Source organism: Orbicella faveolata, unplaced genomic scaffold (genome assembly GCF_042242905.1).
Source record: "Orbicella faveolata isolate gen_17 unplaced genomic scaffold, um_ofav_v1 contig_2, whole genome shotgun sequence".
Lineage (NCBI taxonomy): Eukaryota > Metazoa > Cnidaria > Anthozoa > Scleractinia > Merulinidae > Orbicella > Orbicella faveolata.
Window position 1 is genome coordinate 24,702,598 of NW_028301547.1, and position 15,802 is coordinate 24,718,399.

At 38.4% G+C, this 15,802-nt stretch overlaps 1 long non-coding RNA gene across 3 annotated transcripts; it reads right to left on the reverse strand.

Moving 5' to 3' along the window:
• Window positions 1-2,488: 2,488 nt before the first annotated feature.
• On the reverse strand, window positions 2,489-7,714 carry LOC149112578 (uncharacterized). Of its 3 annotated transcripts, XR_016207051.1 has the most exons (7): window positions 7,385-7,714; window positions 6,356-6,683; window positions 5,364-5,451; window positions 4,814-4,885; window positions 4,121-4,322; window positions 3,631-3,800; window positions 2,489-3,407 (listed from the first exon to the last, which is right to left on the reverse strand). It is a non-coding gene; the product is annotated as an uncharacterized LOC149112578 (long non-coding RNA). The 3 variants fall into 3 exon arrangements; XR_016207050.1 differs by lacking the exon at window positions 5,364-5,451 and having other exon boundaries at window positions 6,356-6,401; window positions 7,489-7,710; XR_016207049.1 differs by lacking the exon at window positions 5,364-5,451 and having other exon boundaries at window positions 7,385-7,708.
• Window positions 7,715-15,802: the final 8,088 nt, after the last annotated feature.

Genomic DNA, 15,802 nt, shown 5'->3' on the forward strand with positions numbered 1-15,802 from the left:
ACAATATTCTTCGCTCAATGCGTCATTTAAAAGCTAAGAAAATACAGATTCTCATGACAATTATGACAAGGAGGTCAAGATTCGCTGAGTACCTCAACTGGCCGAGACTCTGCATTTCAGGCTGCGTGGAAGAACCGTAACATGCGGTAACTAAACTTGTCCAAAACAACAACGGAGTAGTTCTCCTTCAAAATTATTCCTTTATGAAAGCTTTCTCCCCGTGTTTTAACAGCATGGGCTATTCATCGCAGCCAAATTCCCCTTGTTCACACACCACGATTGGCTCCACTAGTCGACGCCATTTTGAATTTGCCGAATTCAAACTTGAAAAATTCCGTCTGAACATTTCAAGTTTCGAACGAAATTAGGAAGGATGCGAAGACAGCTTTTCAATGCATACAAACAGACAACGTGCCGCATTTCAAAACAAGCTATAAAAGAAAAACCTACCTTGGCAACTGAAAGTTAAGAAAATAAAAATGCAGTATCTTTAAACCAATAAACGGTACACAATAAAGCGGTCTAAACGAACTAGCACCCAATCCTCTCATCTATAGGATCTAAACTAGTGCCCAGTCATCTTAGTAGAATTTCTTTCGGTAACGTGACTCTCGTCCACAGACAAACTCGAGTTAACCGAAAATCGGGGAGATAACTAGGTGCACCGGGCATGTGCTTCGCTGCTGAATCCTTCCTCTGCCGTCTCCTTTACTCTCTCTCGTTTTGTACAGAGGACAGAGGGACAATTCCCTTTGGCGTTAAGAACCCCGGGGGATTCCCATTTGAAAAGGTCGGGGATGCACGAGGGAAAATTTGAATTAATCCTCTAAAGGAGACCAATCTGGGTGTAACTCGAGATTTATTTGAATTAGGCTCGATTACCAGCCGCTGTTCGAGAAAGGAGTCCCGACCTTTTCGTATGAGTCCCCCCCCCCCTCCCCTCCCCCCCTCCCCCACTCTCCGGGCTGTGAACACAATGCAATGGCCTTTTTCTTTTCACGGTTAACTCTCATTTGCATTTCAATATAATCCGGCATGTATTCGAGGCAATTTCGGGCAGAAACTACAAACTGATCGGGCAATTTTATAGTTTCTGCCTGAAATTGCCTCGCCTCAACGGTCTCAACAGTGGATTAAACGAGACCACAAATAAGATGTGCCGAGGATTCGCTACGTCTGTAGTTAACTAAGTACGTTCCTTAACTGTGTCCAGAATTATTAGAAATGAAAAGAAAGGATTTATTCACTGACAGTCTGATCAAGCAGGGGTATTTACAAATGTTTTATTGCAGTCATTTGAAATTATAGCCCTACTACCTGATCATGAGTTAAAGAAAAATAATTCTTTTAACTTCTGAATAAAAAGGTAGATTGTCGTGATAAAATACTCATTTAAATAATTGCAGTGCCAAAAAAAATCAAAATAGAAGTTTGGAAACAACCGTGGGGGGCAATAAAACAACACTGGCGCAAGTCCGTGACTCGTCACGCAACTTTTCCTCAGTTTGCGTTACGCAACAAAAGAGGTCTGTCGTGGCCTGCCAGTCAGAATCTACGAAATCGCAAGTAACATTACTTGGTAATTTTTTCATCACGTGGAATACGCTAGAGCGGGACAGAACTACCTCTGCTACAAAGTCGGGAATGTAAGAGATGATATTGAATTTGATATAAAATGGCGGTTACTCTACCCTGCCAATTCTCAGTTGACAATAAGCTCAGCGTCGAAGAACGAGTTTCTTTAGAGAATACAGATATAGCTGCCAGATCTAGCGCATCCAGATCTAAGTGCCCAGCATGCACTATCACTTCAAAAAGGACTACAATATGCAACATTCGATACCACTAAAAATGAGAAAAAACCTACATGTCTTCATACAGAGACTAAAACGTCTCCAAAACCACACCCACTGGGCTGTCGCATGCTTATATTTAAATCGTCTAACAGAACTATCACCCAACCCCCCCCCCCCCCCTTCAAAGACCTTATCCAGATAAACGTTATAAATGTGTTTCCTTTAAACAAGCCCAAACTTGTGCTGGAAGAACGTCTTACTCAGACAGGTTCTCCCATGCTGATTTTATGCATCAGTCAATTCCAGCAGTACCCACCCCAACCTCCGAGTAATAGCTGGCCATTTGCTCACATCTTAATCCCAGAGGTGGGCGTTTGCCTTCTTCGTTGCTCTCATCTTAGGGCATTCGACCCACTTACTTGTCTCACCCCCAAAAATTCACTCTTTGAAAAAAGGTTCCTGAGAGTTGGCCCAGGTAAGGGGTTGGGCACTACTGGATTTGATTGATGTATTACTTTGTACAGCAAAGGTATTTAAGTTTTTCAAGAAATGGGTCTAACATTTCAAACACACTTCCATATTATGAATGTGGTAAAGCCCTAGAGGGAGAAATCATACAAATACAAATCACGTACAACTCTACACCAGTTATGCTCTTCTTCAGGGAATTCACAAGTTTCAACAAGATCATGTGTAATTTACAATATTTCCTTTCATCTTTTATCATCTACAGCTCACAAAAATAATTTAAGCAACTTCATCCACAATATATTAGCTCTCTTCCTAAAACAATTCCAGCCATAATGCTGATAAATTTATACACAATCAATAAATTCCGGTAGGGGGGTGGAGAACTCCCTTACAAAATGACAGCGGTACTTGTCATACCTCTTAGGAATTAAAAACACAGTTTTGGTACTTCTTAGGGTGTTCAGCCTCAAAGGTCCACAGTGGGAGCTCTTGCAGTACCTTTCAGGGTATTGAGCCGAAAAAATATTACAAGAGATAATGTGCTATGTAAGAATTGGTACCTCTTAGGGGAGAGAAAAAATTTCAAGTTACGCACACAAAAGAGGATCTTGGTACTTCTTAGGGGCTCTTTTCAAAATTTTAGACGAGCACCTCTGTCTTTTTTATACGGGAGTCCCCACACCGGGCATTTAATCTGCCAAATTAAACATGAACTTGAATCATGTATGATTTATGTACATGAAGACTAATTATGCTATAGACTTCAGTTCAACTTGACAAAAAAAAATAAATGGATTGAGTGCCTACAGTACCTCTTTACACTGATGAGGTTCTACTGCTCAGTCAATCACGAACAGAAGGGGCCCTTTCCATGAGTTGGTCTTGCAACCAGATCAAGAACGACAATCACAATGACAATTACTAAAGCCTTGTACTGAAAAAATTACCATTAAAATGAAACATTGCCAGATGCCAAGGCTTCTTTCATCTTCTCTGTCGCACAACACCAAGTTGCACTAGCTATGATTCACCACGCAAAATTGTCTCTCTCACAATGATTCTTTGTGTCCATGTTACAAGTGACTCACGTCTGGTGAATTATTTGTGACCACGTCATTTGATTCTGTGTCAGCATCAGGACTAAAAGGATACAAAAATGAATTTTAGCAAAAAAGAAAAAAAGATGAAATAAAGTGAAACTTTCAATGCGCCCATCGACATGGCAGTTACAACTGTTACAAGGGGTAGTAAGTAACTATTTTTTCCGTGTTTCTCTATCCATCCATTCCTCTATCCAGGGATATGAAACTTCATTTTATCTAAGCAGCACTGCTTCTAGCAAAAAGACATTATCATAACTTACTTCTGTGTGTTGTTTCCTTTAGTTTCTTTTAACAAAATGATAGGAGGGAGAATATGCTGTGGAGGTGGTATCATTGGTGACCGGCTGGCCTGGGAGGCACCTGCTGTTGTTCCTGTTTAAACCTGGAGAGTGGGATGCTGTACTTGTGACTTGTGTCCTGACTTGGTTTCCTGTAAAAGGGAAACAAATAAATAATATGTTAACTTTTAATTATTATCAAGAAGCAAGACTCTCCACAAGTGTCAGACTGGAGCTATTTATGGTCTTATAAGCTGACCTCCAAGCTTGTCTAAGCCAGAACTTAACCTCTGCAAATATGAGGGTAAACATTAACAAAGAAGACTACACGGAAATGACTGTTTTAGCCCTTTTACAGCTTTAAGAATGATTTTTCAAAAGAAATTGTATTGGAGATCAAAATTTAATTAGATAAACTCCAATTAACAGGAAACTTTTACCAACATTTACCAACTGTAGAGTTACCAACTACCTGATTGGCCGAGAGTGTCCACAGACGGTAAATTCTTAGCTTCTAGTTAGTTCTCCAAGTCACCAGGATAGTCTGGAGGAGGGAAATGCAAGGCACCAGGTCCCACACTTGAATAACACTAACGATGTTGTGTCCAGCATTGGTCTCTAATGGAGGACGAGGAAACAATCTACCGGCAAGCAATGTATGACTTACAGTGGAACTACAAAAAGAAGAATATAATACAGTCAATACAATTAATAAAATATCTTTAATTAGTTAATATTTATTTCTTCTATTCCTCAGTGCATGACAATTTGACTCAAGTCTTTGAGCATTGGCTCAAAGGGTGTGTTAACACAACACTTCTTGTTCTCTTAAGCTTACACTCCAAAAGAATACATGGCAACCTCTATGGACAACCACACTTTGAGCTTGATGTATGATGCATCAGATCTTGGTAAGCACATACAAAGTCAGACATACATTAGTGTTTTTCAGGCCACTTTCAATGGTTTTGAAACACAATGCTTTGAAACTACAGTGAAATTCATGATTGGCCTCCTTATTATCAGGGTCTATATTGTAAAATGAGGACTTTTCAGGGAACCAATCAGAATTCTCCCTTTCATTGCGGAACAGTTTGCCATGTAATACATATTAATATATGTAAAACTTTACAATTTGCTATGATTAATAATTATTGTCTCTAACCTTGTTTGAAACTTATGCAGTTGTAACAGCAAGAACTTGATCAGTATATTAGCAGCAGGAAACCAGCCAGATCTGCAATTAACATATGAAACATATCAAGTTGAAATCACTTATAAATTGTCAGTATGATAGAAGTGCTTGCCATTTTTGCAGTACGATTCATTTCCTTATAAACATTTTATACCAGTAGGCCTGCATTTCAAATAAGCACCCTGTCTTGAATTACAAACAGTAAAATTTAGCACCCCAGGTGCTAAATTTAATTATCATGGTATTAATAATCAAATAAAATCTATGATATTGTCATCTCTAATTGCAAATATATAAATTTTCTTCACTGCCAGAAGAGCACTAAATAAGTAATGTGAGGTCTGCATTCAGGCCTTAAGTGGTTCATCAGGCCGCCGTGCTTAACTCCAGCTTCTGTAGCATGAAGCAACTATGACTATTTCTACTTTCCCCAGTATGGGTTGCTAGTCTATTGCAGGGTTACTTCCAGTGTTAAACTTGCAAGCAGAGAGAGGCACCGTGAGATTGAATTGTGTCTTACCTAAGAAAACAACACAATGACCCTAGCCAGGGCTCAAACCCAGATTGCTTGATCAGGAGTCCAGCACCCTACCCTTAAGGTAATTCCTCTGAAATAAAAGTGACAATAGAGTTTTGTTCAAACTTTGTCCACCGAATATTTGTTATAACTTCAATTTTGAAATATAAAGGGGGGTGCCCATGCTCATTATGGACCAGTGAGACATTGAAAATGCCCTATTTTGGCATTATTTGATGCTTATTATAAGAACGCATTCCCAGTAATTGTAAAATCTTTGTGAACCCAGACTCATAAGAATACGCATTAAACTACAGTCAATGCATTGTGTTGAACACAAATAAACATTTTAAGTTTGATTCAGGCAGAAAGCTAAATCCTTGATTAAAAATTTGAACCAAATTTCTTGACGTGGTTACCGACTGCAAAATAGAAAAGACTACAGTGTGTCCGCTATTTTTCTTATTTATTCAATTTTCAGCAATAGAAATTAGATCAGTCTTTTCTCACACAAAGCTTATGATTAGTTGATTACAATGACTGGAGAAAAAATTGGGGTGCCCATGCTCGTTGGTGAGCTAGAGCCATTTTTCAACTGACAGAACTCAATATCAAGGCAAATCGGTCATGTTTTCAATATGCGCATGGACGAGCGCACGCTAATGACACCATAAATTATGCGCAGTACAGATGCGCAATGCAAATGTGAGGAATGACCTTAAGGCTACCGTGCCTCTCTCCATTCCCACCAGGTCAGGTTCAGAGAATCCAGTGCTGGTACATGTACGACATGTACATGTACTAGTTAACAGAAGACAATATTAAAGTATAACAGGCTTCATGAAATTTCTCAAACATAGTTTTTTTTTTCATAACCTGCACTATGACTTAAAGTACAACTAAATATCAATTAATCCTGACCATGGGAGTAAAGTAACTTAAATGCATCTTCTTTAGATCTCATAATGCATGCATGCACAAATAAACTGACTTACAGCAATTTCCTTGTATACATTAGGTTTCCTCAGCACTGCACTTTGACTCATATTGAGAGAAAAAGAATAAATTGGTCAAGGAAGTTATTGAAAAAATATCTGATATACACAAATTTTGCTTAGCAAACACTCGGGTAAAGTACAGCTGTAAACCGTTTGTTGAGCTCACATGTAGTGTAAATTTTGTCACTGATTTTTGTGAATCTCTGTATGCAGCCTACAAAAATTCTTCTACTTTAAAATCAGTGTAATAAGTACCTAGCAATTAACCAGTAACAGCTTAAGATTATTATTTTGTAATAAACACCTTTGGAGAGCCTGCAACAACCTGTATCTAAAAGTGAAGAATGATCATCGCAGTTAATTTTCCAATTTAAGCAATTGGAAAGAAGAAGCCTGAAAAAAATCAGGGCTTCAACAGGATTCGAACCCGTGACCTCCGCGATACCGGTGCGATGCTCTACCAACTGAGCTATGAAGCCACACATTGGGAGCGAGGTCAATTAGTTGAGTTCATATCTTCCCGTGAGGAGTGAAATGATGTGAGATTTATACGAAATAATTCACATATGAACTGCGGTCGTAGATGAAAGTGAAGAATGATCATCGCAGTTAATTTTCCAATTTAAGCAATTGGAAAGAAGAAGCCTGAAAAAAATCAGGGCTTCAACGGGATTCGAACCCGTGACATCCACGATACCGGTGCGATGCTCTATCAACTGAGCTATGAAGCCACACATTGGGAGCGAGGTCAATTAGTTGAGTTCATATCTTCCCGTGAGGAGTGAAATGATGTGAGATTTATACGAAATAATTCACATATGAACTGCGGTCGTAGATGAAAGTGAAGAATGATCATTGCAGTTAATTTTCCAATTTAAGCAATTGGAAAGAAGAAGCCTGAAAAAAATTTTTTTCAGGCTTCTTCTTTCCAATTGCTTAAATTGGAAAATTAACTGCGATGATCATTCTTCACTTTCATCTACGACCGCAGTTCGTATATGAATTATTTCGTATAAATCTCACAACCTGTATCTAATTTTCATCAATTACTGGATTAATTTTGCAGTGACTATTTATTTGATAATTTTGCAGTGACTTTAAGTACTACACTGTGCTGTATCAGTACTCACCAGCCATGAGGCTGATGTCTCAGTGACCCGTCTGTGAAGAAGGGGTATCTCTTGGTTCAAATATCGTTTCTGGGTCTCTTAACGATGTTGCCGAGCCTGATACTGATGTCCCTCCAGATAGTCTCACTGATATGGAGTTGATAATGGGTCTTATCATCTGACCACAGACCCTGAAAAAAAAGAAGTTAAGCACTTGGCTTACAAAAATATTGTGGTTATGATCATATACAGTTACATAATCAGATCAAAATACCTCAGATTCAAAATGTGGCTTTTGCAGGAAGCAGTTTATAGCATTTCTTAAGACTAAATAAAACTAAATACATGGTAAATTTAAAGGGTGGTATCAACCTCACTGACAACCTTGTAATAATACAACATTAGACTGGACCACCCATCAAAATGCTGAACACATTTATTATAAAAAAAATGTATTGCTATTGAAATGTTAGAATGTGACTACTTGACAGGCCACCTTCAAATTCAAGAAAACTAATCAATCAAGTCATAAGCTGAGAGCAAGTAAGGGCTGTTTGATATGAATACATATTAGATACTATCAGCTCCTCTGTGTTATGTAGTCACTCTACAGAATATTTCAATCCTTCAGTCGGTGAATTATAAATTTTACCCAAAAAATTTAGCTTGAAAAATTGTTTTGCAAAACCTAAAGCAAAACTGTTGAAAAGTAAACAAGATTTAGGTTCAAACTAACCACCGACAAATGGCAAAGATTCCTGAGAGGTACGCTTTACTTCACACTTTTAATTTTTGCTGAGTTTTTAATAATACTTTGGTGTACAACTATTGTTTATATTCTTCGATGTTATTGGTAATTGATGCATATGCATTGTAGATGACTTAATCCTTAGTTCTCAAGTAACATTCTGATTGGTTAACTCTTTTCAAAGTGGCCCAGTCCACAAAGTCGCACTGTGAACCCTTTCTGGCAAAACCAAAGTACTGCAAACATACTGTATGAATAAAAGCTTATGTGTTGAGAACTTCTGAGGGATTTAGATCCTGAATATGTTGAGGTATCCTATTGCCTGTCAAGAACATGGCAACTTCTGAAGAGAAGCTATTGCAGTTGCGTTTAAAAAGGTGGTAATTGTCACCTCTGTTAGGAATGAACAACAACAACAAATTACAACGTTTTACATGCATAAATTAAGTATGTTGTATTTTATAAAATTATCATGGCATTTGTTACAAGTATAAATTGTTTTATATTTCTTCACCAGAATTATTATTCACATTTAGAGTCCTCTTTTTTCAAAAGAAGTAACATGGTACCCCCCACCCCCCATTCAAAGCCATTTTGCAATTAGCACCCTTATTCCAGATCGGCTACTTTACAACAAGTTTACATAACTTTGTCATTTAAAAATATTAATGGTAATAATAACATTAAAATTTATACTGCACAGTTTCTGTAAAAATATTCAACTGCACCTTACCATAACCTATTACTTAGGTAATGTTAAATCAAAATCCCATTAAATGATTTTTACTGAATATTTTTTGGGATGGGAATGATTTGTTAAGTGCTAGTTTTAGTCCCAGGAAGGTTACTCTGGATTTCAAGTGACAGGGATGATCAAATGGGGGCAAAAATCAAAACCCCAAAAAATCCCTCAGGCTTCAAACAAAACCCCCAAAAATCCCTAAGGCTTCAAACAAAACCCCAAAAAATCCCCGGACCAAAATTTAACTCCAAAAAAATCCCATGCCAAATTTCCAAGTCATAATAATTTCCTGAAAGTGCTAAATGATATAACTCAAAAAATAGAAACATTAGTAATGGAATGTTTATGTTTGTTTATCCATCACACCATCTGGGAACTACTGTTCCATGAATCTTCAGATTGTTTGGAATACCCAAAAAATCCCTATTTAAATCAAGCTACCCAAACAAATACTTGCCAAAATTTTCCTACCCCTAAAAAATCCCCGAAATCAAAAATTTCAAGCCTCAATTGAAATCCTTCGATCCTCCCTGTCACTTGAAATCCGGAGTACCCAGCTGGGGTTTGGTGACAAACCTAAAATTTTGTTGTTCAATTCTACTTAAGAAATCCATAAAAACATCTTGGATGACCTCTGTGTCTCCAAGATCAAGCATCTCATCTGGGCTACCAAGAATTGTTCCACCCTCAAAAAATCAATAATCATTGCACAACATGAATATAAGAATAATATCAGTTATACCAAACTGAGACAATATCCATACCTCCCCCATGGAAGGGAAGGTCCCTACCCCTCTGGAAATTCCAATTAAGCCAAGTAATCATACATTACTTTAAATTGTTTGGTCTTACAGACCCCCCCTCTCCCCCTCCCCCCCCCCCCCACCCAGGAAATTTTAATCCTATCAGTGGGGGAAGTATGGATATTTTCTGGAACTACACAATTTAACTAAAAGAAGTACAAAGAAAAACCCTATCAAAACTGGTTACGAATCAATGGGGATGAATAAAGATCTTTATTATATGGCAAGATAGTCTTGAGGTTAATCCAAGCATTCTGATTGGTTCTTTCTTGGTCGGGATTTTTGAAACAGTCATAAGCCATGAATTTTCTGTTCTTTTTTTTTTTAAGCTGTCAAGTGCCATAATTATAATAAACACCATACTGACTTAGCTTTGGGAAGTGCAGTGACCTCATGGTTAGTGTCCTCGCCTCCAGATTGAACAGTCTGAGTTCTAGCCCTAGTCTTGGCTTTATTTATAGAATATCAATAGGGCACGAAACTTAAGTTTGAAGGTAATTTTCAAAGTAAATGTTCATAATGGACCTTTTCAGTGATACGGCAGCTATTTTGAATTCTATTGTTTCAAATAACTATTATGGAATGCTTAGGGGGCAAATACATACTAATTTGTCCCCTGAACATCTCACAAGAGAATTCAAAATGTCCCCTCTATTGCTGAAAAGGTCAATGGATTGCAACACTAAGTAACAGCGGTACTCAAATGTAATTTGGTAACGTGGCAACTAGCCTTAACACCTTGGAAAGCCTAGATAAGTTGAATCATGTGTACTGAAGGCATCTACAGTTCAGAGGCAAGCGATAACCTTGATCAATACCCCCAGTGGACCCTCACTCAACACTCCATCGACAACTTCATTGACACTTGATCAACATCCCAATCGATACTTGGTCGACCCTAAGTCAACACCCAATCGACAGTCGGTGGATAGTCGGCAGATAGTCGATAGAGTGTCAACCGACTCATAGGTATCAATCAAACATTAGTCTTCTGACTCTCTACCAATTGTCAACTGAGATGCTGATCAAGTGTTGCTCTTAATTGTCAAGCAGCATGTTGATTGATTGTTGATCAAGTGTTGATCGAGGGTTCATAGAGGATATCGAGCGACACTCGACTGCAGACACCTTTAGTAAACACCATCCAATACGTTTTAGGGGTCAACTCTTACAGCATGCTTCGCTTGACAACCAGTCGCTACAGTAATATAGTTCGTGATTACATGAGTACAGCACTTACTGGAGAACAACTGGATATGCCATCACCACCATAAAAGAATTCTCTATCGTAGCAAACCAAGCCTGTATGCCTTCAAGTCAGAAAACAAATTCGACTTACACGTACATGTATGTAGCGCCGCAAGAAATTTACTGCACACTTAATGTAACGCAAAGAAGGAACACAAGTAGGTCACATTTATGTCCAAGGAAACTAAATTAAGGAACAAATCAAACTTAATAAGCTTATGGTAAAAGCACATACCAAACTCCATCAATTCTCTTCCCTGCGAATGAATGTATAAAGACACAATTTTTTTTAGCTTAGTTTTAAGTTGTGTTAAGCATTTTTTTTTTAAAATTGACTTCATCTATTTTCATTCCGGAAAGATTTCCGTATAACCCCATACATTTATTATGCATGCTGAATTATTAATTATGTATGCGCTCTATTGTTTTTGAAGACAATAGCAACTCCCTAAGGTATTGAATATATACATTGATAATTACTACTTACTGTGTGAATAAAAGAGGATTTGATTGCGCGTTGTCTTTTCGCCGATTCTCTTCTTCCCCTAGCTCCCCTCTTCCCTCTTTTTCTTCTCCATATTACCCAGGCTCCTTACGGATTTTTTTTCCTTTTTTTTTCTTGTACCCCATCAGGTCTCGAACCACTTACCTTTCGCACACCTCTCGCTTACCAGTCTCTCTTCTACACCACTACACTACGAGGTTCAGTTGAAAATTACCCCTCCAAAAATAATTTTTATTTTACTTGACTAGTTCGCATTCCAAAAAATTAACATTACAATTTACTTATTCATGTGTTTAACGCATGTTGCACGCTGCACGAAAACATGCATCGCATGTGCGGGTCCCAGGTGAATAAAAGGGGGGGGGGGGGTGGGTGATTTCTTTCTTTCTCCCAATCGCTTCTCACAGTCAACCACAGCCTAAACTTCGTAGACCCAGACACAGGTGCGCACACTAAACGCATTGAAAATACATGGTGGGGAGTCAAACAAAGTATGCCTCGTAAAGGAACATTCAAAGATCTCTTCGAAAGCTATCTACAGGAATGGTCGTGGCGTCAGCACTATGGAGATGATCCTTTTGGAAACATTATCAAGCATATCGCCGACTTATACGAAGTGTGCAAAGATGCGTAAAGTGTTCCTCGTACCACTGTATGCACAGTTCGTGATCTGATGGCCACTTCATGGAGGAAAGAAACAAAATACATAGCTTCATCGCATGGGTCCGAATTCGAGGAAGGAAATCAAAGGGAAAAAAACGCGGAGAGACGCGGCAGGTAAGCTAGAATTTTATTTCACTTTGTTTACATTTACAAAATTAGGATAATAGTCGCTAACCCGCGCAACAGATTATAGCTAACCGCAAGCAGCCGGTTTTGCTTAGGCCTAAAACAGTATTTTAAGCTTTTTTAAACTAGTGAACAGGTCTAAATCGCTATTATTTTAAGCAGTTTTAAGCCTGCGCTCAGTTTACAAATACGGTAAATGCGCCCAAAATTATGATATTTCGTTTCGGTTTTCCGTAATTTAGACCTAAAACTCGAAAAATTATTCTAAGTCTCCAAGAAATCGTTCCGTTTTTGCGTATTTTAGATAGAATAAGTCTAAAAGTATGCGACACTTAGAAAAAAAAAGGTAAAATTTAGAGTTATTCAAATCAGATAAGTCTCAAAGGAGCGCTATTGTTTTCGCTATTGTTTAGTTAAACAAAGAACTGTATGCATGATAAATGTATGGGGTTATACGGAAATCTTGCCGCATCATGATTTAGAGACATGCGCCGAACCGCGAAACCCTCCCTTTAAACGCCTCCATTGCCGATGTATATTTACGCAAATATTTATTCTTGCCGGCTCATTCGATTCACGCCCCGTGAGAGAGAATCGAAAAAGAAAATCCAAACCAGCGACAATCGTTGATCGCGGACCAATTGTTAAGGCAGTTTACAATTCATCCACTGCAATACCTTACTGTTTTGTAGCGATATGGGAAAAAATAAAGATAAAATGACTATATTGTTATTACTATTAAATACATTGTTATCTACTTTTAAAAACGTATTATCAAGCATTTCAGACTGCTTATACTTTAACCTTGATTTACACGAGTAAAAAAAGTAAACAGAAACGCCTTATTGCAACGATTCTCGATGTTTTATCATTGTTATTTCTGGTGTCATCAATTTACGGGGATTTTTCCATATTTTCTTCCCAATCCCTCAAGCGTCTTGTATTGAAAAACGACTTCTAGACCTAAATATCATCACCCCACCTCGAGACAGAGCTCAAACAAAGTTCAGTCGATCACTGATATTAACAAACTCTTTATTTACAAAGAACAAGGCTTCTTATAGACACAAAAGCAAAACACAAAAAACTCAACATTACAACAATCTCTGTAGTAAACCTCAGTCACTATTAACTAATTGAATAAATGTTATTTTAATGGTTCAAAATGTTTGCAATGGTTTCTTGTCTTAAAATATTCTAACAAGAGATTTTCAGTAAGGTTTCGAAAAATTCGACACTAAAGCTATATCAGCAGTTACTTGTGAACTCTGTCTACCCAGCTTAAAACGATTCCTTAGGATTTCTTCTTTGTCTCTATTGTTCTAACAGTTTAATTCAAGATCTGGTTTTTGGTGCTTCAGATTTCTAAGACATTACCTACCGGAATCGGTGATCTGACTGCTCCACAGGAATAGTGTGGTTACTTTGCATGTTGATGACTGTAATGCATCACTCAAACTGGTAACACCGGCATCGGTGATCTGATAATTACCCAGTTTTAGTGTGCTTACTTTACAGATTTCTAAGACATTACCTACCGGCATTATATCCCAGGTCTAGTGCGGTTACTTTACAGGTTGGTGATTGTAATGCTTCACTCAAACGGATTACACCGACATCAGTGATTGCATTGACTTCTAGTACTAGTTCAGTTAATCTACTTGAAATTAATTCTCTCATGCAATCGACGCATTCGTCATTCAAGCCACAATGACTCAGCTGCAGTGTTACTACTGGATTTTTTTTTCCCGAAGGTTTACAGATTCGTCTTATTCCAGACTGTGTTAGATTTGAAAATGTGAAACTCAACCCCCTAGTAATCGATGGATGTTCAGTTAATGGTTGATGTTTCTTAGTGGCTTCTTCATTCATTCACAAAACACACAATCAAACAAAAATGAAACAGCAATACAGTCCACATCAGTTACGTTTTGGAATATGGCAATCCTGAATGAGGGATGTCTCTTTATGAAATTTTTTGCGAAATCTTTGTCTTCATACTCAACTTAACTCTAATGGGAAGGCCGTCTCCGCCGCTTTCTTCTGATTGCAGTACTTCAGGTAATTTTTCCATGAATTCATTGTCTTTTTTCTTCCATAAAATACCAACCATGAACTGCATAATCATTGAAGATCTCTCCTCTCTCCACAAACCAACGAGCCGCCGAATACTCTTGCGTTTTCTATAGGTTGTGTGTGAGGAGTCGATTTAAAGTCGATCATTGCTTTCTTCCATATTTACGTGTTCATCCGGATGTATGACTCCATCAAGCGTCCTTGTTCGAACTCTATCGTGCTATGCACTTTTTTCAAACGCATCCCTTGTTTGAGATAAAACTGCAGGTTTCTGTGGTGGACCACGTAATTTTTTATGTACTCCAGCGTCTGCACCAACTTCTTGCTTTTTCTCCGACGCAAGTGGATAGCTGTTTTGCTCTTCGTGCAGCTCTTCAGGGTAATCTAGGTCCACCTTTACTATCCACCACTTCTTTGAATTTCCTTTCATTTTCATTGTTTGCTCTTCTTCGGGCATGACTCACTTCCACTTGAAACCACTTTTTGCCGGTGGCAAGCTCATCACCCAGCCGTAAAGGTTATTCGCATCAAAGCAAGTTAATATATAATTTCTTGGTTTACCAAGGTCATATCCTTTAACCAGAGGGTTGATCGCCTTTAAATAGCCCTTACTCACCATTGCGATGCCTCTTCGCATTCCCGTTTCTATGAAAAGGAGCATGTCTTGATCCGTCAGGAGCTCAAGCTCCACACCTGTCATTTTCAGAAAAGCATCCCAGTTCAAGCCTGGAGAACTGTAATAATGCGCTGGATCCAACCCGTATTTTTCTATGCACACCTTTCTAAAGTTCTTGGAAACATTCGCTAACAGTAACTCGTCTGTTGTAAACGTACAAATCGTGATAGTCACCAATGTTGTGCCCGAATGCTTCCCATGCTTTCTGCGCGTGCTCAAACTCTTCTTCTGAAACTCTCTGGTCCTGCAGCTTGGTTCAAAACGCCTCTTTTGCAAGTAGCTTTGCCTCACAGAACCTTTCAAAAGAATCCATGTATTTGTATAGGTAAATTCCTTTCTTCACAAGCAGCTTCATTTTTTCTTTTTCTTTTTATGCCACTTATAATAATGCTGTTATTTTGAAAGACTTGGGGCCACTGCCTTCTACAAAACAATCCAGACTACTTAGCAAAAAACTTTTACCATTCACAACGCTCAAAATAATATGCAAACGTGAAATAAGGAACAACAATGAAGTTTTATCAAATAGGTGAACATTCTTCGCACTAGCTACGTAAACGTTCTGCAAAAAAACAAAAATACCGAGACGACTTGTTCACTCCATTCGTGCTCGGTTTTCCACCCCGTTTTCCGGCGGCGCGCGGATAAGGGAACGGCCCACCGTCATCGCGTAGGTCGTACCGCTAGACTCGACCTCCCCTAAGCCAAGCTGTTCCATCTTGGCCTAGTATGATGGTAAATCATTATT